We start from the raw sequence: 21,296 nt of genomic DNA, 5'->3' as shown, positions 1-21,296 counted from the left end.
AGAGAGAGGTTAAAAAAATGTTTCTTTGTTCTCAAAGAATTTATATTGTCGGACTTCCCGTGTGGCTCGCAACATAGCTACTCGGCGTTGCTTCTACCCTAGCCTGGGAACTTCCATATGCCGAAGGTGTGGCCAAAAAAAAAAAAAAAAAAAGAATTTATATTGTTAGTGAAAAGAAAATATTGATATTCCCTATGCCCCAAATGCACATTCCCCCATTTTTGTATATTAAATTCTACTCATCTCTCAAGGCCTAGATCAAAATATACATCTTTCAGAAAGATTACCCTGATCTCTAATACTCTTCCTGAAAAAGTAGAAATAATTCCTCCACCTATAAAACACCCATAGAACCTTTTTTTTTTTTTTTTTTTTTGGCGTCTTAGGGCCACACCTGCGGCATATTGAGTTCCCAGGCTAGGGGTCAAATCGAAACTACAGCTGCTGGCCTACACAACAGCCACAGCAAAGCAGGATCTGAGCTGCGTCTGTGACCTATGTCACAGCTCAGGCAAAGCCAGATGCTTAACCCACCAAACGAGGCTGGGGATCGATCCCACGTGCTTAGGAATACTAGTCAGTCTTATTTCCACTGAGCAACAACGGGAACTGCCTACCCATAGCACTTTCTATTTTTGTTGTTATGCTTGTGTTTCTCCCTCCCAGGAGACTTATGAATCCTTGAAAGTGGTAGTAACTGGCAGGTGGAGTGCCTCACATAAAGTAGGTGTTCAAAAAATGTTTATAGAGGTGTTCCCATTGTGGCTCAGTGGTTAATGAATCTGACTAGGAACCATGAGGTTGCAGGTTTGATCCCTGGCCTTGCTCAGTGGGTTAAGGATCTGGCGTTAACCATGAGCTGTGGTGTAGGTCGCAGACAGGGCTTGGATCCTATGTCGCTCTGGCTCTGGCATAGGCTGGCAGCTACAGCTCCGATTAGACCCCTAGCCTGGGAACCTCCATATGCCGTGGGAGCGGCCCTTAGAAAAGGCAAAAAGACAAAAAAAAAAAAAAAAAAAAAAAAAAGTTTATAGAGTAATATTTTTCTGGCAGCACCTGTGGCATACAGAAATCCCTGGGCCAGGCACGGAACCTGCATCATAGCAGTGACCCGAGCCACAGCATTGACAACACCAGGTCCTTAACCCACTGAGCCACAAAGGAACTCCTCTTACAGAGTAAATGTAAATGATCATTTAAATGTCAGATGGCATATTAATACGATAAATTAAATAACAGATGTGATAGAATTTCAGAAGAGGCGTTTCTGCCGTGGCTCAGCGGTTAACAAACACAACTAGGATCCATTAGAATGCGAGTTGCCATGAGCTGTGGTATAGGTCACAGACGCAGCTCGGTTCTGGTGTTGCTGTGGCTGTGGTATAGGCCCACAGCTGTAGCTCTGATTCAACCCCTAGTCTAGAAACTTCCATACGCCTCAAGTGCGGCCCTAAAAAGAAAAAAAGAAAAAAAAATAGAGAAAACATTTTTTTCCTGATGTTGATAATTCCTAGTATTTACTCTCTTAACTTTTATATATAACATTCAGTGTTAATTTATTATTGTACTTTACATTGCTAGTATTTATTTCTCTTATAACTGGAAATTTGTACTTTTTAAAGAAGTTTTTTTATAGTTGATTTACATCGTTCTGTCAATTTCTGGTATAAAAGTTTGTACCTTTTGAAGCTTCATCCAATCCCCCTGCATCCCCACCTCTGGTAACCACAAATCTGATTTCTTTTTCTATGCATTTGTTTATTTGTTTGTTTTTGAAGTGTAATTGACCTACAAAACTATGTTAGTTCCTGATGTATCACTACAATAAATCTATTTACCGTCTGTCACCATACAAAGTTATTGCATAATTATTGACTATAATTCCAGCACTGTACATTTCATGCCCATGCTTGTTCATTTCGTTAAGGGAATTTGGTACCTCTTAATCTCCCTTGCCTATTTCTCTCATTCCCCCACTTTCTCCCCTCTGGCAACCACCCATTTTTTTTCTCTGAACTTATGACTATTTCTGTTTTCTTATGTTTATTCATTTGTTTTTATTTATTTATTTATTTATTTTTTGCCATTTCTTGGGCCACGCCCACGGCATGTGGAGGTTCCCAGGCTGGGGGTCCAATTGGAGCTGTAGCCGCCGGCCTACGCCAGAGCCACAGAAACACGGGATCCGAGCCACGTCTGCAACCTACACTACAGCTCACGGCAATGCTGGATCCTTAACCCACTGAGCAAGGCCAGGGATCAAACCTGCAACCTCATGGTTCCTAGTCGGATTCGTCAACCACGGCCCCACGACGGGAACTTCTTGTTTTGATTTTAGATTCCACATGTAAGTGATATTATACAGTATTTGTTTATTATAAATAATGGCACAATGAATATAGGAATGCATCTTTTCAAGTTAATATTTTTGCCTTTTTCAGATAAATAAGCAGGAATGAAATTGTTGGATTGTTTGGTAGTTCTACTTCCAGTTGTTTTTTTTTTTAAAAACTCCATACTGTTTTCTGTAGTGGCTACACCAATTTACATTCCCAACAACAGTGTACAAAGACTCCCTTTTCCCACATTCTCACCAAGATCTGTTACTTGGGGCCTTTTGGATGATAGGCATTCTGGCAGGTGTGAGGTGATATCTCACTGTGGTTTTGACTTGCATTTCTCTGATAATTAATGATGTTGAACATATTTTCATGTGCTTGTTGACCATCTGTCAACTTTGGAAACGTGTCTATTCAGATATTCCGTTCATTTTTTAATTAGGTTGGGGTTTTTTTTTTAATTTTGAGTTGTATGAGCTATACATATATATATATATATAATATATGTACAAAATTTAACTCCTTATCAGTCATATCATTTGCAAATATTTTCTCCCATTCCATAGGATATTTTTTCATTTTGTACTACTTCATTAGTAGTTGGGACATAACTGAAGAAACAATCTCTGAACTCGAGGATGTTCCAATAGAAATTTCCAAAGCTGAAAAGCAAAGAGAAAAAAAGGTGGAAAAAGAACAGAAAAGAATACCCAAGAAATGTGGCAAAACTAACATGTAACAAGAATACCAGAATGAAAAGAAAGAGAGAAAGGAACAGAATATTTGAAGCAAGAATAACTGAGAATTTCCCCAAATTAATGTCAGATACCAAGCCACAGATCCAGGAAGCTCAGAGAACACTAAGCAGGATAAATAGAAATATATCTATACTGGCATACCTTGGAGATATTGAGGGTTTGGTTGCAGACCACCTTAATAAAACAAATATCTCGGAGTTCCCGTCGTGGTGCAGTGGTTAACAAATCTGACTAGGAACCATGAGGTTGCGGGTTCGATCCCTGGCCTCGCTCAGTGGGTTAAAGATCCAGCGTCGCCGTGAGCTGTGGTGTAGGTCACAGACGCGGCTCGGATCCTGCGTTGTTGTGGCTCTGGCGTAGGCTGGCAGCTACAGCTCCGATTCGACCCCTAGCCTGGGAACCTCCATATGCCGCAGGAGCGGCCCAAGAAATGGCAAAAAGACAAAAACAAAAAACAAAAAAAAAAAAAACAAATATCTCAATAAAGTGAGTCACATGGATTTTTGGTTTCCCAGTACATATATGTTTACACTATAATCTATTAAGCGAGCAGTAACACTATATCTGAAAAAAACATTGTACACATCTTAATTTAAAAATACTTTATTGCAGAGTTCCCTTCGTGGTGCAGGGGAAACAATTCTGACTAGGAACCATGAGGTTGCAGGTTCGATCCCTGGGTTAAAGATCTGGCATTGCCCTGAGCTGTGGTGTAGGTTGCAGACTCGGCTCAGATCTGATGTTGCTGTGGGTATGGTGTAGGCAGGCTGCCATGGCTCCGATTGGACCCCTAGCCTGGGAACCTCCATATGCCACAGGTGCGGCCCTAGAAAGAAAGAAGGAAGAAAGAAAGAAAGAAAGAAAGAAAGAAAGAAAGAAAGAAAGAAAGAAAGAAAGAAAGAAAGAAAGAAAGGAAAAAGAAAGGAGGGAGTTCCCTAGTGGCCTAGCAGGTTAAGTAGCCAGCATTGTCACTGCTGTGGCACAGGTTCAATCCTGGCCCAGGAACTCCCGCATGCCATGGGCATGGCCAAAAACAAAGAAAGAAAGAAGTACCTATATTAATTTCGAGCAGAGTAAATTTCAAAGTAAGGAAATTTAACAGGAATAAAGAGGGGCATTACACAATGATAAAGAAGTCAATTCTCCAAGAAGACGTATTAATCCTTAAGGTGTATACCTAACAACAGAGCATCAAAATACATGAAGGGACAATGGATAAAACTACAAAGAGAAACAGATGAATCTGCCATTACAGTTGTAGACTTCGGCACCCCTTTATCATAAATGGACAAATCTAGCAGGCAGAAAATCAGTAAGAACATAATTGAATTCAAGAGCACCATCAATTAACTGGTTATATTTGACATCTATTGACCACCGCATCCAACAGCAGAATACATATTTTTCTCAAGCTTGCATGGAACATTCATCAAGATAGGCCACATCCTGGTCCAGAAAACACATGTTAACAAATTTAAAAGAATACAAATCATACAACGTTTGCTCTCAAACCACAATGGAATTAATCCAGAAATAAGTGACAGAAAGATAGCTGGAAAATCCCAAAATACTTGGAGATTAAACAACACACTTCTAAATATCACTTGGATCAAGGAAGAAATTGTAAGACAAAATTTTAGATTTTTTTTTTTTTTCTTTTTGGGGCCTCACCTGTGGCATATGGAGTTTCCCAGGCTAGGGGTCTAATCATAGCTACAGCTGCCGGCCTACACCACAGCCACAGCAACACCAGATCCAAGCCATGTCTGCCACCTACACCACAGCTCACGGCAACGCCAGATCCTTAACCCACTGAGCAAGGCCAGGGATTGAACCTGCAACCTCATGGTTCCTAGTCAGATTCGTTTCTGCTGCGCCACAATGGGAACTCCTAGAATATTTTTAAACTAAATAAAAACACAACTTAATAAATTTCATGACAGGGAACAAGAGCAATACTTAGAGAGAAAGTTATAAAATTGAATGCAAGTACTAGAAAAGAAGACAGACCTAAAATTAATAATGTAAGCTTCCACCTTAGGGAACTAGATAAAGAAGAGCAAGTTAACCACAGGCAAGCATAAAAGAAATAATAAAAATTAAAGCAGAAATCAATAAAATTGAAAACAGAAAAATCAGTATAGAAAATCAACAAAACCAAAAGCTGGTTCTTTGAAAAGATCAATAAAATCAATTAGCCATTAGTTAGGCTAAAAAAAAAAAAAGAGAGAGAGAGAGAGAATATAAATTACTAATTATCAGAAATGAAAGCGGGGGGACATGACCATAGATCCCATGAACATTAAAAGGATAATAAAACAGGAGTTCCTGTCGTGGCGCAGTGGTTAACGAATCCGACTAGGAACCATGAGGTTGCGGGTTCGGTCCCTGCCCTTGCTCAGTGGGTTAACCATGCGGCGTTGCCGTGAGCTGCGGTGTAGGTTGCAGACCCGGCTCGGATCCCGCATTGCTGTGGCTCTGGCGTAGGCCGGTGGCTGCAGCTCCGATTCGACCCCTAGCCTGGGAACCTCCATATGCCGCAGGAGCGGCCCTAGAAATGGCAAAAAGACAAAAAAAAAAAAAAAAAAAAAGATAATAAAACAATATTAGTAACAATCTATGCCCACAAATTTGATAACCTAGATGAAATGGATCAATTATTTGAAAGACGTAATCTGCCAAAACTCACACAAAAAGAAATAGGCAATCTGAATAGGCCTATGTCTAAAAAAGAAATTAAATCAGTGATTAATAACCTTCTAAAACAGAAAGTACAGGGCCTACATGGGTTCACTGGTGAATTCTACCAAATATTTAAGGATAAAATTTTACAAACTCTTACAATCTCTATCAGAAGATAGAAGCAGAGGGAATTTTTCTAATTCATTCTATGAGGTCAATATTGCCCTAATACCAAAACCAGATAGAGATATTACAAGGAAACTAAAAACATATCTACCATGAACATAGATGTAAAAATCCTTGACAAAATATTAGCAAATCAAATCCAACTATATATATATATATATATATTTTTTTTTTTTTTTTTTTTGTCTTTTTGCCATTTCTTGGGCTGCTCCTGCGGCATATGGAGGTTCCCGGGCTAGGGGTCGAATCGGAGCTGTAGCTGCCAGCCCATGCCAGAGCCACAGCAACGCAGGATCCGAGCCTCATCTGCGATCTACACCACAGCTCACGGCAACACCGGATGGTTAACCCACTGAGCAAGGGCAGGGATCCAACCCGCAACCTCATGGTTCCTAGTCAGATTCGTTAGCCACTGCGCCACGACGGGAACTCCCAACAATATATTTTTTAAGAAGAGTTATACACTATGACAAAATAAGATAGACCAAGTATGCAAGATGGGTCCAATATTCAAAAACCAACTAATACATCATCACATCAACATGCTAACAAGAAAAATGACATGATTATACCAGTAGATACGTAAAGCATTTGACAAATAAATGGGTGACAAAATACCCATTCATGATTTCTAAAAAACCTCTAATTTAATGAGGAATAAAAGGGAATTTCCTCAACTTAATAAAGAGCATCTACGAAAACATCTACGGCTAACATAATACTTGATGGTAAACTAGAACCTTTCCTGCTAAGATCAGGAACAAAGCAGGAATGTCCCCTCCCACTATTTCTTTCCAACATCATACTGGTTATTCTAGCTAATGCAGTAAGACAAGAAAAGGAAATAAAAGATGTACTGATTGGTAAGAAAACAAAACTGTCTTTGCTTAAAGAAGACATGATTGTCTATGTAGAAGGAATAAATAACAGCAACAAAATCTTCTTGAACTAATAGATAATTACAACAAGGTTGCAAGATGTAAGATTAATATACAAAAGTCAATAGCTTTCCCATGTATCAGCAATGAATAGTTGTATTTGAAATTAAAACCACAATCCCATTTACATTAGCACCCCCCCAAAAATGAAATACTTAGGAATAAATCTAACAAAATATGTACAAAATCTATATAAGGAAAACTACACAACTGTGATGAATGAAATCCATAACTAAAAAGATGGAGAGATAGTCCATCTCCATGGATAGGAAGACTCAATATTGTCAAAATGCCAGTTGTTCCTACATGATCTTCCTAAACATGGAAGCAAACAATATGCCCTTCAACAAGTGAATCAATAAATAAACTATGGTACATTTAGACAATGGATTTTTTTTTGGCCACACTTGTGGCATGTGGAATTTCCTTGGCCAGGGATAGAACTCATGCCACAGAAGCAACCTGAGCCCCAGCAGTGGCAATGTGGGATCCTTAATCATTAGGCCACCAGGAAACTCCTGGACAATGGAATATTATTTAGCAGAAATGAGCTATCAAGACATGGAGGAACCTTAATTGCATATTACTAAATGAAATAAGCCAATCTGAAAAGGCTACGTACTGTAAAATTCCAACCATGTAGTATTTTGGAAAAAGTAAAATACGGAGACAGTAAAAGCATCAGTGGCTACTAGGTGTTTGGGGGAAAAGAGGAATAAATGACAGCACACAGAAGATTTTTGAGACTATTCTATATGGTACTATAATGGTGGATACATATCATTGTGTATTTGAAAAAACCCATAAAATGTACAACACCAAGAATGAACACTAATCTAAATTATGGACTTTGGGTGATAATGATGTGTCAATGTAGGTTCAGAAAGTATACAAATGGACCACTCTGACGTAGGATTTTTTTTTTTTTTTCGCTATTTCTTGGGCCGCTCCCGCGGCATATGGAGGTTCCCAGGCTAGGGGCCGAATTGGAGCTGTAGCCCTCGGCCTATGTCAGAGCCACAGCAACGTGGGATCCGAGCCGCGTCTGCAACCTACACCGCAGCTCACGGCAACGCCAGATCGTTTAACCCACTGAGCAAGGCCAGGGACCGAACCCGCAACCTCATGGTTCCTAGTCGGATTCGTTAGCCACTGCGCCACGACGGGAACTCCTGATGTAGGATTTTTATAGTGAGGGAAGCTGTGCATATGCAGGGGTAAGTGATATGTGAGAAATCTCCACATCTTCCTCTCAGTTTTCCTGTAAACCCAAAACTACTCTAAAAATAGTCTATATAAAATAAAAAGATGTTCATAATGGGCAAAAGCTATAAATAAACAATTTTTAGAACTACAAATGCCTTTGAGCACTGGCAATCTGGGAAATATGGAATAAAACTTTAAAATACCACTTATTTGCCCATCAAGCTGGAAAAAAGTTAAAATGCTTATATCCAAATTCGGTAAGAGTATAGGGGAAGTGGCAATAATATATGTTGTTAAAAGTGTAAAGCAGTACAATTTTTTCAAAGGACATTGTGGTAATATGCATCAAAATTTAAAACAGTCATATCCTTTGACTGAGCAGTTTCACTTCTACAGAAATACATATTACTCCAAAATGTATATAATTTTGTAACATACTGACTGTATTTGTCATACTGATTGTACCATAAATCTGGACATAACCTAGATGTTCATCAGTAGGAGAAGAGTTAAGTAAATTTTGATATATGCACAGCTTGGAATACTATATGGCAACTGCAAAGAATGGCAAATAAAGATAACATAAGTATGTTGTTAAAAGTATAATATGAATAGTTGATGCCAATTCTATGAAAATAATTATATATTATTATGACAATAAGGACGTAATAATATATGGAAGGAAATAGATAATTTATCTCTAAGAAGAGGTGTGGAATGGGGAATGTGGTGGTGAGACACTTTAACGTTTTACTACATGTATATGCCTGTAGTTTTTCCTACAAAAATGTATTACTTTTGTGATTTACAAACAATAAAAGGGAAAGAATAAATCAATTAAAATAAAACCTTCTAAGAGTTGAGGAAGCATAGAGCATGTTCAGAGCCCAGAATGAGAAGTGCCTTGAAAGGATGTCAGCAAGATGGCAGAGTAGAAGATACTAGCCTTCATCTCTCCACAAAACTCCAAAATTAGTACACCTGAAATTAACACAACATTGTAAATCAACTATACTTTGATTTAAAAAATAAAAAAAGGAGTTCCCAATGTGGCCCAGTGGGTTAAGAATCCAACATAGTACCGTGAGGTTGCAGGTTCAATCCCTAGCCTCTCAATAGGTTAAGGATCCAGCATTGCCCCAGGCTACAGCATAGGCTTGTAGCTGCAGCTCCAATCTGACCCCTATCCTGGGAACTTCCATATACTGCAGTTGCAGCCATAAAAATAAATAATAAATAAATTTAAAAATTAAATAGTTATCCATGAACTAAAATAGACCTGGAAGAGTCAGGCATCCAATTAAGAACTTCTGCACTTTAAACTTATTCAGTGTTGTGTGTCAATTATATCTCAATAAAACTGGAAAAAATAAAGATATTCTGAGGGAAAAAAATATTGGAAATAACATATGTTTTAAAAAAAGAATCTCTGGCAACACAGAGGAGCAAAAAATGAAGACTAATCACACAGAAAGAATTTCTAGGGAGGCTGGCTTAGGAGAGATATCTGGAATCATCTAGGAATAAAGAATAAAGTGGGGGATTATCAGTGTAAGCCAGGCAGCATAAGCAAGCACAACCCTAAAACAGCAGCCTGCTCTGTTTTGCAGCTGAGGACTTCAACAACCCCCATAATAGCCATGAGCTACATGCAGCTTTCACAGTACAAGACTCTGTAGTGTTTGACAGTGCAGATCTCAGTGGTCTGCTCCACAGAGGACATTAGCAGCTTTCACTACTGAGGTAACCAAAGGCCACTGCCATCACAGACCTCCAGGGAGGAAGACACTGCCACACCTATTCACCAGAAGGAGCTGCTGTTGCACTGCCTAAGGACCAGGGCTTCTAGCCCTCCTTCCCCCAGCCCACTCCCCACCTACATACCACTTTAACCCTGAGCAGGACAAAGAATTCAAAATTGTTTTAAAGAAGCTCAACAAGCTACAAGAGAATACAGATACACAATTCAAGAAAATTATGAAAATAATACATAAACAAAACAAGGAGTTCAGCAAGAGCTAAAAATTGTAAAAAAAAAAAAAAAAAAAAAAGAACCAAACAAAAATTCTGGAGCTGAAAAATACAATAAAATGAAAAATGCAGGAGTTCCCACTGTGGTGCAATGGGTTAAGAATTCGCCTGCATGGAGTTCCAGTTGTGGCAGAGTGGGAACAAATCTGATTAGGAACCATGAGGTTGAGGATTCGATCCCTGGCCTTGCTCAGTGGGTGAGCTGTGGTGCAGGTCACAGATGCAGCCTGGATCTGGCATTGCTATGGCTCTGGCATCGACTGGTGAAACAGCTCTGATTAGACCTCTAACCTGAGAACATCCATATGCTGCAGGTGCCGCCCTAAAAAGACAAAAGACCAAAAAAAAAAAAAAAAAAAAAAAGGAATTCGCCTGCAGTGGTTCACGTCCCTGCAGATATGTGGGTTCAATCCCCAGCCCAGCACAGTCGGATAAAGGATCTGGCATTGCCACAGCTGTGGCATAGGTCTTGGCTGCAGCTTTGATTCAAGCACTGGCCCCACAAACTTTTATATGCCACAGGTATGGCCATAAAAAATAAAAAAAATTTTTTTAAAAGAAAAATGCAGTGAAAGATCAACAACAGACTTGATCAAGCAGAATGAAACTAAGAATTCAAAGATGGGGCATTTGAAATTATCCAGTTAGAGAAGAAAAAAGAACGAAGACAACGTGAATTATGAGACACCATAATTGAGGCGCTGTTTGCATTATGGGAGTCCCAGAAAGAGAACAGAGAGAGAAAGTGAGGGGATGAGAAGTCAGAGAGCTTATTTAAAGAAATAATGACTGAAGGAGTTCCCATGTGGCTCAGTGGTTAATGGACCTGACTAGCATCCATGAGGACTTGGGTCCAATCCCTGGCCTTGCTCAGTGGGTTAAGGATCCGGCGTTGCCACAAGCTGTGGTGTAGGTCGCAGATGTGTCTTGGAGCCCACATTGCTGTGGTTCTGGCATAGGCCAGAGGCTATAACTCCTATTGGACCCCTAGCCTGGGAACCTCCATCTGCCATGGGTGTGGCCCTAAAAAGACAAAAGAACAGAAAAGAAAAGAAAAAAGAAAGAATGACTGAAAACTTTCCAAATCTGGGAGACATATGGACATCCAAGAACATGAAACTCACAAGTCCCTATATAGAGTCAACTCAAAGAAGACTTTCAACAAGATACATTAATAATAAAAGTGTTGGGGTTCCCGTCGTGGCTCAGTGGTTAAGGATCTGGCATTGCCATGAGCTGTGGTGTAGGTTGCAGACGTGGCTAGGATCCCGCATTGCTGTGGCTGTGGCGTAGGCCAGAGGCTACAGTTCCAACTTGACCCCTAGCCTGGGAACCTCCATATGCCGCAGGAGTGGCCCAAGAAATGGCAGAAAGACCCCCCAAAAAAGTATATATATATATATATATATATATAAAATAATAAGTGTCAAGTTAAAAAACTAAACAAAAAATGAAATAAAATTATCACTAAAATTTTAAATAAAATAATTTATCTTATAATAATACAATTATATTAAAATTTCAATATGCATTATAATAAAACACATTATAATAAGGTTGTCAAAAATCAAAGACAAAGATAATTTTGAAAGCAGTTAAAAGAAAAAGAAATCTCATCTCATACAAGGGAACCCCCAGTAAAGTTATCAGTGGAGCTCTGGAATGATCTATTCAAAGTGTTAAAGTAAAAAACTTCCAACCAAGGAGCTTTACTCAGCAAAGCTGTCCTTCAGAAACGAAGGAGAGGTAAGATTTTCTAAGACAAACGTAAACTGATGGAATTCATCACCGCTAGACCTGTCTTATAAGAAATGTTAAAGGGAGTTGTTTAAGCAGAAATGAAAGAAATCCTGCTTAGTAATATAAAAAAACATATGAAAGTACAAAACACGCTGGTAAATATAAATATATTATTAAGTACAGAATACTCTACTGTGATAGTGGTGTATATATCACTTAACTCCACTATAGAGATTAGGAGTTCCTGTTGTGTCTCTGTAGTAATGAGCCCAACTAGTATCCATGAGGACATGGGTTCGATCCCTGGCCTTGCTCAGTGGGTTAAGGATCCAACATGGCTGTGAGCTGCAGTGTAGGTCGCAGATGTGGCTCAGATCTGGCATTGCTGTGGCTGTGGTGAGGCCAGCAGCTACAGCTCCAATTCAACCCCTAACCTGGGGATTTTCATATGCTGTAGGTGTGTCCCTAAAAAGACAACAACAACAACAACAAAAAGATGAAAAGATTAAAAGCAAAAGTGTTAAAAATAACTACAGCTACAAAATTGTTAATGGTACACAATATAAAATGATGTAAATTATGGCATCAAAGCATGAAATAAGTGAAGAGTAAAAGGGTAGAATTTTTGGATGTGATCAAAATTGTTACCAGCTTAAAATAGACATTTACAACTATAAGATATTTTATGTAAGCCTCATAGTAAGCACAAAGCAAAAACCTATAGTAAATATACAAACAATAAAAGAAAGAAATCAAAGCATATCATTACAAAAAATCATCAAATCACAAAGGAAGAGGAGTTCCCTGGTGGCCTAATGGTTAAGGATCTATCATTGTCCCTGCTGTGGCTTGAGTCACTGCTGTGGCATAGGTTTAATCCCTGGCCCAGGGAACTTCTTCTAAAAAAAATCTCAAAGGAAGATATCAAGAGAGGAAGAAATAAGAGAACCATTGCTATGGCTGTGGTATAGGCTGGCAACTGCATCTTTGATTCGACTCCTAACCTGGGAACCTCCATATGCCATGTGTGCAGCCCTAAAAAAAAAAAAAAAAGCCAGAAACCAATGAGAAAGTAAAAAGGCAATCCTACTTAAAATAGCATCAAAAACAAAATTAGGAATAAATTTAACCAAGGAGGTACCACACCTATCCTGAAAACTGTAAGACATTGGTGAAAGAAATATAAATAGATAGATATCCCATGTTGTTGGACTGGAAGAATTAATATTGTTAACATGTCCTTACTACCCAAAATGATTTACAGATTCAATGCAAGCTCTATCAAAACTCCAATGGCATTTTTCACAGAAATAGAAAAAAAAATCCTAAAATATATAAAACCACAAAAGACACTGAATAGCCAAAGCAATCTTGAAAAAATCAAAGATAGAGCCATTACACTTAACTTCAAACTATAACGCAAAGCTATAATAATCAAAACAATATGGTACTGACATAAAAAGACATATAAACCAATGGAACAAAACAGAGAGTCAGAATAAACCCCACACATATACAGTCAACTAATGTTTGACAAGAGCACCAAGAACACACAACAAGGAAAGGATAGTCTCTCTAACAAATGGTAATAGAAAAACTGGATATCCAAAGGCAAAAGAATGAAACTGAACCATTATCATACTCAATTACAAAAATTAACTCATGGAGTTCCCATCGTGGCTCAGTGGTTAATGAATCCAACTAGGAACCATGAGGTTGCAGGTTCGATCCCTAGCCTTGCTCAGTGGGTTAAGGATCCGGCGTTGCCATGAGCTGTGGTGTAGGTCGCAGATGCGGCTCAGATCCTGCGTTGCTGTGGCTCTGGCGTAGGCTGGTTGCTACAGCTCTGATTGGACCCCTAGCCTGGGAACCTCCATATGCTGTGGGTGCAGCCCCATAAAGAAAAAAAAAAAAATTTAACTCAAAATGGATTAAAGACCCAAAGAAAATCTGAAACAGTAAAACTCTTGGAAGAAAATGTAGGGAAAAATCTCTTTGACATTGGTCTTGGCAATGATTTTTGGAAAAGGTGCCAAAAGCATAGGCAACATAAGCAAAATTAAACAAGTGCTAATATATGAAACAAAAAAGCTTCTGCACAGCAAAGGAAACAGTAAACAAAATGAAAAGGCAACCTACAGAATGGGAGAAAATATTTGGAAACCATGTATCTGGTCAGGGGTTAATATCTAAAATATATAAGGAAATCCCAATCCTGGGCATATATCCTGACAAAACTATAATTCAAAAAGATACATGCACCCCTATGTTCATAGCAGCACTATTTATAATAGCCAAGACATGGAAACAACTTAAATGTCTATCCACAGAAGAATGGATAAAGAAAATGTAATATATGACAGCACTTGTGGTTTGTGGATAGTATTCTGTGGGTGGAAACATCTCTACTGAATTGATGCCCCAACCTAGTTTCTGAAGACAAGGAGATGTCTTAAAATACACTTGGCCAAACTGGGTTTACCTGCCTATGGCAATGAGAGAAACTAGTCCTTGCTAAAAGCAAAGCAAATATCAAACTTACTAAATCAAAGACTGTTTTATCATTCACAGGGGAAACTCGGGCTGCTATGCAGGAGATTTCATCAGAAAGAAGCTCTTATACCAGAATTATCAATAGTCATCCAACAATCATTTATCCCATGCATTCAATATTTTGGGGCTTGTAACTTCTCAGTGGTTTAGGAAAAATGAGAGGGGCAACTGTCCCATTGCTAAATAATTTCGCACAATGGGAAGGAAGCACAGTGTTTTGCATATTACCTTCACAGAGCTACTGTGACTGGCAGAATGATGCTCATGCTGACATGGACTGGGGAGTGTTGAAAGGGGATGATAGGGGTGGGGAGAAGGCAGAATATGATGACAAATATGGCCAGAGAATTCAGTGGAGTTGTTTCAAAGCTAGTGATTTCAAATTGTGAATCTAGAATCAGAGCAATGGATGAGATCACTAAGGCAGCAGTTCTCTGTTGTTTGACCTCTCACACTCATTCTCTCTTGAATGTAGAGTGGAGTTTTCCAGAGGCTATAAGACATGCGATGTTACAACAGACAATGCAGAAACAAATACGAGACTCCTGCTCTTAAGCCGGACCTTAAAGATATTTGCAAAAATGTTACGTAATGCCACTCTTCCACTGTTTTTGTTTTGGAAATTATAGTTGTTTTTCATAAAACATGACATTAATATTAGCAAGTATTGGGTTTGTTATTGTGAATTTAAATTAATTAAGATATGTAAATATTTTAAAGTTTTAATCTTTTAAACTTTATTTTTTAGAAGTTTTAGATTTACAGAAAAATTACAAAGATAGTACAGAGCGACCATACACCCCACATCCAGTTTTCCCCATTATTAACATCTTGCTTACATTAAAAATATGTGGTGCATATGTCAAAATTAATGAACCAATATTGATACATTTTTATTATTTACTAAAGTCTATACTTTATTCAGATTTCCTCAGTTTTTCCCGGATCCTATCCAGGATACAATAATACATTTAGTTGTCATGACTCCTTAGGTGCCTCTTGGCTGTGACAGTTTCTCAGACATTCCCTGTTTTTTTTTTTTTTTGGTCTTTTCTAGGGCCGCACCTGCAGCATATGGAGGTTCCCAGGCTAGGGGTCTAATCAGAGCTGAAGTCACAGGCCTACACCACAGCCACGCCAGATCCAAGCCGCATCTTTGACCTACACCACAGCTCGCGGCAAGCCAGATCCTTAACCCACTGACAGGGATCGAACCCACATCCTCATGGATGTTAGGTTCATTAACCACTGAGCTACGACGGGAACTCCAGACTTTCCTTGTTTTTGAATGACCTTGACAGTTTTGAGGAGCAGTCACTGGTCAAGTGTTTGGTGGACCGTCCCTCTGATGCAATTAATTTGATTTTTTTTCTTCTAGTTAAGACTTTGGCTACGGAGAGGGAAACCACAGAGGTAAAGTATCATTTTCATCACATCACATCAAGGGTCCACTATCAACATGAATAGTCACTGCTGATGTTGACCTTGATCACCTGACTGAGGTTTGTCAGGTTTCTCCACTGTAAAGTTACTCCCCCCACCACACACACCCTTTTTCTGTTTTGTACTCTAGAAGGAAATCATCTGTAGCCCACAGTTAGGAATCATTTATTTATATCAGTATGGACTCATGCATATGTATTTTATACTTTGGGTCATAATCCAAAATTACTTAATTTTGTTGCTCAAATTGTCCCAACTTTGGCCGCTGGGAACACTTGCAGTTTGGCTCCTGCCTTCCTTTTAAATGCTAATATGGATAGATATAACCCACCTAAGTAAAAGCTCTTTAGGGTCCTTGATAATTTTTAAGAGTGTAAAGGGATACTGAGACGGAAAAATTTGAGAACAGCCACACTAATGGGCCCCACCCGACCCCAGCGCCAGGTGTGGGCATGGTTCTTCTGCAGAAAAGAGGCTGCAGACAGGGCAGAGGCAAAGCAGGCCACATTCCTTGCACCCATGGAGGCACCCACTTCTCCGTGCCGCGCACTCCTAAGATTTTCTTCCAGTTTGAAACGCCGGAGCCCCCACAAAGTCGAAGCTCACCCAACTATGCCTTTCCAGGAAATGCCACTGTGGGGCGCACGGCCCACAGAGTGAGTCACCCGCCAGAGTCAGGAAGGAGAGGGCATCTTGGCTCCCGCTCAGCGTTTTCCTCCGCGGGGCCAGCGCCCAGGCCGGGCCTGATTGGTCTCATCCCTGTTCTAGGCTCTGGTGGCTCGCCCTCCCGGGCCACATCAGGCGTGCAGGTGTGGCGCCGCGGAAAAAGAGCGCTCCTGCAGCGGTAGCAGGGCACACAGGGAAGACTGGCCGGGTCTCCAGACCTCAGAAGGGCACCCCCAGTTGCCCTGTACCTGCCAGATCCCTGCTGAAAGCAGCCGGACAGCTCCCCGGGCCTCGGCCCTGCTCCCGCCCTTCCCTCGCTGGTCGGGCTGGCTGGGCCAGGCAGACCATGTCTCCCGCAAGCGCACGACGACAGAGATAAACTGCTGCAGCTGGAGACCAGGCTAATTGATACAATAAGTTCTATAATTGCCTGGAAAATAAGGTAGTGATTTGGCAGAGGGAATGCTTTGATCTTATCAGCCAAGAAAGACCTCTTCAAATGAAACTTCTGAGAGAGGCCGGAGGCCTCTAACTTAAAGTGTGACACCCAGGGTCTGCCTGCCCTCCCCCTCCTCCTCCAGGTCCCCTGTTCTCTGCCTGACACCCAGACTTTTCTGGAAGGGATGGAAAGACCCTTCTGGGAAAATGACTGGGAAGGAATATATGTGTGGCGAAGGGGTGGGTTCCGGGCTGTTAAGGAACAGGCGGAGGGCTGGAATGATTTCTCCAGCCCTAGAGAGGCTGTAGTAAAGGAGATGGGGAGGTGGGGGAGGAACAGACTGGGATTATGAAAACCCTGATTTGGCTCAAGCCTGAGGAGTTTTCCTATGGACTCAGGGCTTGATTTGGGCTTTTTAGGCAACAGAGGGTAACAGAGGGAGGAGAACCTTGGTCCTGTTTTCTCTAAGAATCTGCCTGTGCACATGCCGGCGCACACACACACACACACACACACACACCCTCACTCTGCGCTGTGGGTGTCCCTGCCTGGCAGAGGCCCCAGCACAAAGAGGATTAGAGAGATGAGCTAATCTGGTTTATATCCCAGACATGGCCCCAGAAACGGACCTTGTCTACCCTGTTTAAGAGAGTAAAAGAGTGAGGGGTCCTTTTGGGGCCTGCTGGCTGACAGTATCAGAGACTCCTTCCCACTGGGAGTCTGGAGGAGGCTGAAGTCCTAACTTTAAATTTAGGGAGCAAAGAAGCAGAACCCTCAGAAGAAAGGATGGGCTTTGCTACAAGAAATGAGAGATAAAGACAGAAAGAGGCCTGGAGAGAGGGAACTGGATCTCTATCCCACTTGTTTCACATGCAAGGAAACTGAGGCCAGGAGTGGGAAAGTGACAGAGAGTCATGCAAATCTTACATGATTGAGCATGCGCGGGGTGGTGTTGGTGGTGGGGGCCTGATTTCTTTCAGTCCAGTGCACTTTGCACTGTGTTGGAGGGACTGCAGAAGAAGGTGTGAGGCAGAGGGCAAGAGAAAGAGAGAGGACAGACACAAAGAGAAACAAAGATACATAAAGAAAAAGAGGGACACAGAGGCTGAGAATCAGAAAAGATATGGAGAAAGAGAGATGAAGAAAGCGACAAGAATGAGAACGGGAGTCATACAGATTCATAGAGTGAAAGATGGAGGGGGAGACAGAGATACAGACCGAAACAAGAGTGACAGAGCTAGATAGGGAGGCAGAGGTTCTGACAGAGGAGGAAAGGCTAGCAGAAACAGGCAGAGAGACAAATGCAGAGAGAAAGGAATAGACACAGAATGACAGAAATATGGGCCAGAGAGAGACCCAGAGAGATGATGACACAGAAAAGAGACTGGCGAAGAGCAAGAGGCAGAGTGAACCAGGGAAAGCAGACTGGGAGGGAGCCAGAGAGTGGGCTCTACAGATGGTTCCACTGGAAGAAAATCTTACTTCCAGATTGTTCTGAAGCCCAGAACAGGTGGTGAGAGGAGAACGAGAACTCTGTGTAGTCTATTTGATACAGGCAGGTTGTGAGAGAGGGGCTGGGGGCAAAGTAGGACCACCCTCCCTTGGGGTTAGGCTGGTCAGTGACCACCCAGGATCCCAGCAGCACACCCACTGGCCTCACACAGAACCTGGGCCACCCGCCCAGGATGGCTGTCAGCCCGCCCACCGCCTGGCTCCGGTCTGATTACAGCCAAAGTGCTAAAAGGCTCCAGACCCCCGGGGCTCCGCCTCCTCAGGCCTCCGCTTCCCCTTCTCCCTTAGCTCTCTCTTTTCCTTTCGCAGGGGCCCTTGGGGATTGGTCTACCCCCATTTGGCCACTGGCTGGGAGAGAGAGGGTCTCTGTCTTTAGCCCTGCCCCACTGAAAGCCTTCCCCTGGTTTGGGGCAGATGCTCCTTCCTCCAAAGCCCTCTTGGCCTGGCCTCTTTGAGACAAGTCCAATGCTTCGCCTGGGAGCTCATAAATACCAAGGAGAGGCCCGTCAGGCTGTGTACAAAGCATTGATCCCCATCTCACCCTCCTTAAAAGCCCCTGGGTTCTTCCCAAACTCCCTGCTCTTCCCTAGGCACCTGCCTGGGGTGGTGGGAGAGGAAGAACAAGAGCTGGGGGCACTAGGGGTCTGGGTGAACCTGGCCCCACTTCAAATGAGACTTGCCTAGGTTTGCAAAGAAATCTCAGCAAAGGCGTCTCAGGGCCCCCTGTGCAAGCAGCAGTCTCAGGAATTCCTTGACTCCTATCCAAACCTCCCCCCAGCCCCTTCTCAGCTTTTCTCTCTGCTCATTACCATCCACACCACCTCCCACCCACCGGGAAGAAGAGAAGGTCATCACCAAAGGGGCCCAGGGAAGCGGGGCCTCCAAGGGGGGTAGACCCGGGTGGAGTAAGAGCTGTTTACTTACACCCAAACTCCCCTTAGCTCATCTCCATTCCCATCCAAGGGCCAGTAAAAATTCAAAATCACTGAGCCACACACAGCTGAGAATAGTGGAAAAAGATGGGGGGGGGGTAGTCCTGGGATTCTCCCTCAGGCCTTTTCTGCCTCAGCAGACAGCAGAGCCTTATCATCCCAGCCTTTAGATGGCTTTATTGCATTTGCATGTAAATGCCTTGGGGGTGAGACCCTTTTACTCCTGTCTTTTAGGATGCCCTAGCCAGTGCTCAGTGTACAGCAGGACCTCAGTAAGTGCTGACTTGACTCCAGGCTGGGGCCCTCTCGACCAGAACTTGACTCCCAAATCAGCGACTCCTCCCCTGGCTCCGGTTACGATGGAGTGGAGGTGGGGGATGGGAGGGAAGAGCAGGTCAGGCGCTAGTTTGAGCCTCTGGCCTTGACCCTCTGCCTGGAAGCCCCACAACAAGCCCTTGCGTGAGGAGCTGAGCTCTCCAGTAGAGTTTAGGACCTTGAGGCTGGAAGTTTATTTTGAGATTTGAAGTCCAAAGTGGCAGATCCCAGAAAACCTCTTCTCTGGCTCCGTATTTGTTCTCAAGTTAAGTGGTTGAGTGCAGTTCTTGCAGTCAGCTGGCTCCTGCAGCCTGGGGTTCCTCCTGGGGAGTTGAGGGCTCTGAGGGGAGGGGAAGAAGGAGTGAAGCCCCATCCTGGGTTGTCCACTCTAGGGCAGAGGTAGCCTGTAAGCATTGGGGAGAAGTCTTGTCCCCTCACCCACTTCCCTCCCTCTTGAAGCTGCTGATGTGTTTCTGGGGGCCCCCTTAGCTCAGCAACATGCTTTAGTAGTTGAGCATCTATGTTGTGCCAAGACACAGTCCCACTTGACTATGAAGACAGCTGAAGCCAAAGAAGGGGCCTCATAAGTGAGTTCGGGGCCCATGTGGGCGAGTCCACCCAAGGTTAGGGCTGATGTGATCATCTCCAGCTCCCCACCCTCCAACCTCAGGCCCATATGTAGAAATAAACACAGGGCCAGAGTCACACCCAGGCCTATGCACACAGGGGAGCCTGGGAGAGGCTGCCAGAGCTTGCAGAGCTTAAAGACTGCTGCCCAGCATCAGGGTGGGGCTGGGCTGGGAGGAGGTAAAAGAGTGGTCCAGTGAAAGGGACCTGGCCAGAAATGAGCCTGAGCCTACTTTCTCCCTCACCTGTCCCTATCAGGAAGCTCATCTGCTTCTTCTTTTTTTTTTTTTTTTTTTTTGCTTTTAAGGGCTACACCCACAGCATATGTTAGTTCCCAGGCTAGGGGTCAAATTGGAGCTGCAGCTGCCGACCTACACCACAGCCACAGCAAGGTGGAAACTGAGCCAAGTCTGTGACCTACACCTCAGCTCCAGGCAACGCTGGATCCCCGACCCACTGAGGCAGGCCAGGGATCGAACCTATACCTCATGGACACTAGTCGGATTTCTTTCCACTGCATCACAATGGGAACTCTGAGTCTGCTTCTTTTTAAGGAGAGGGCTGAGTGGAGCCTCCCGGACAGAGAGAGAGAAGGAAGGAGAGGGGAGAAGAGTCATGTTGGCAGTGAGGGATGTGGCCAGCATGCGGGCCCCGCTTGGTCTCTGTATTCACCCCTTGTTCATTCCCATCAGCTCCAGTCCAACCCCTACTTTCCACCTACCCCAAGGATGGGCACCTTCTTCCCTGCATGACTTGGATAACCCCTGTTACCTGTCTAAAGTCCTCTCCTCCTCCCTAGCTCACTCTGCAGTTAGCCCACTCCCAATTCTGTCTTGCTGGCTGTGCCGTCTGCTTGGGGTGCTCTTCACCAAGAATCCACTGGCTTATTCCCTCACCGTCTTCAAGTCTCTGCTTGAATGTCATCTTAA

At 42.6% G+C, this 21,296-nt stretch overlaps 1 protein-coding gene across 24 annotated transcripts in view; it reads right to left on the bottom strand.

The window, feature by feature from the left end:
* Positions 1–21,296, bottom strand: part of ST7L (suppression of tumorigenicity 7 like) — a 187,498-nt gene that overhangs the window by 64,830 nt on the left and 101,372 nt on the right. For 5 of the 24 annotated variants that reach the window (XR_014844487.1, XR_014844486.1, XR_014844482.1 and 2 more), the window contains one exon: positions 15,146–20,080. The exons of 18 other annotated variants lie outside the window; for them this stretch is intronic. The gene's annotated coding sequence lies outside the window, so the exon portion shown is untranslated. Of the gene's footprint in view, positions 1–15,145; positions 20,129–21,296 lie in introns of those variants that run through there. One more of the 24 variants, XR_014844489.1, reaches the window with a different exon arrangement.

Source organism: Sus scrofa, chromosome 4, assembly GCF_054392235.1.
Source record: "Sus scrofa isolate SSC_HxYL_T2T_F1_AM1 chromosome 4, Sscrofa_HxYL_maternal_Yorkshire_Landrace_v2.0, whole genome shotgun sequence".
Taxonomy (NCBI): Eukaryota; Metazoa; Chordata; class Mammalia; order Artiodactyla; family Suidae; genus Sus; species Sus scrofa.
The sequence above is the reverse complement of the archived record's forward strand: the minus strand, read 5'-3'. Positions and strand labels throughout refer to the sequence as shown.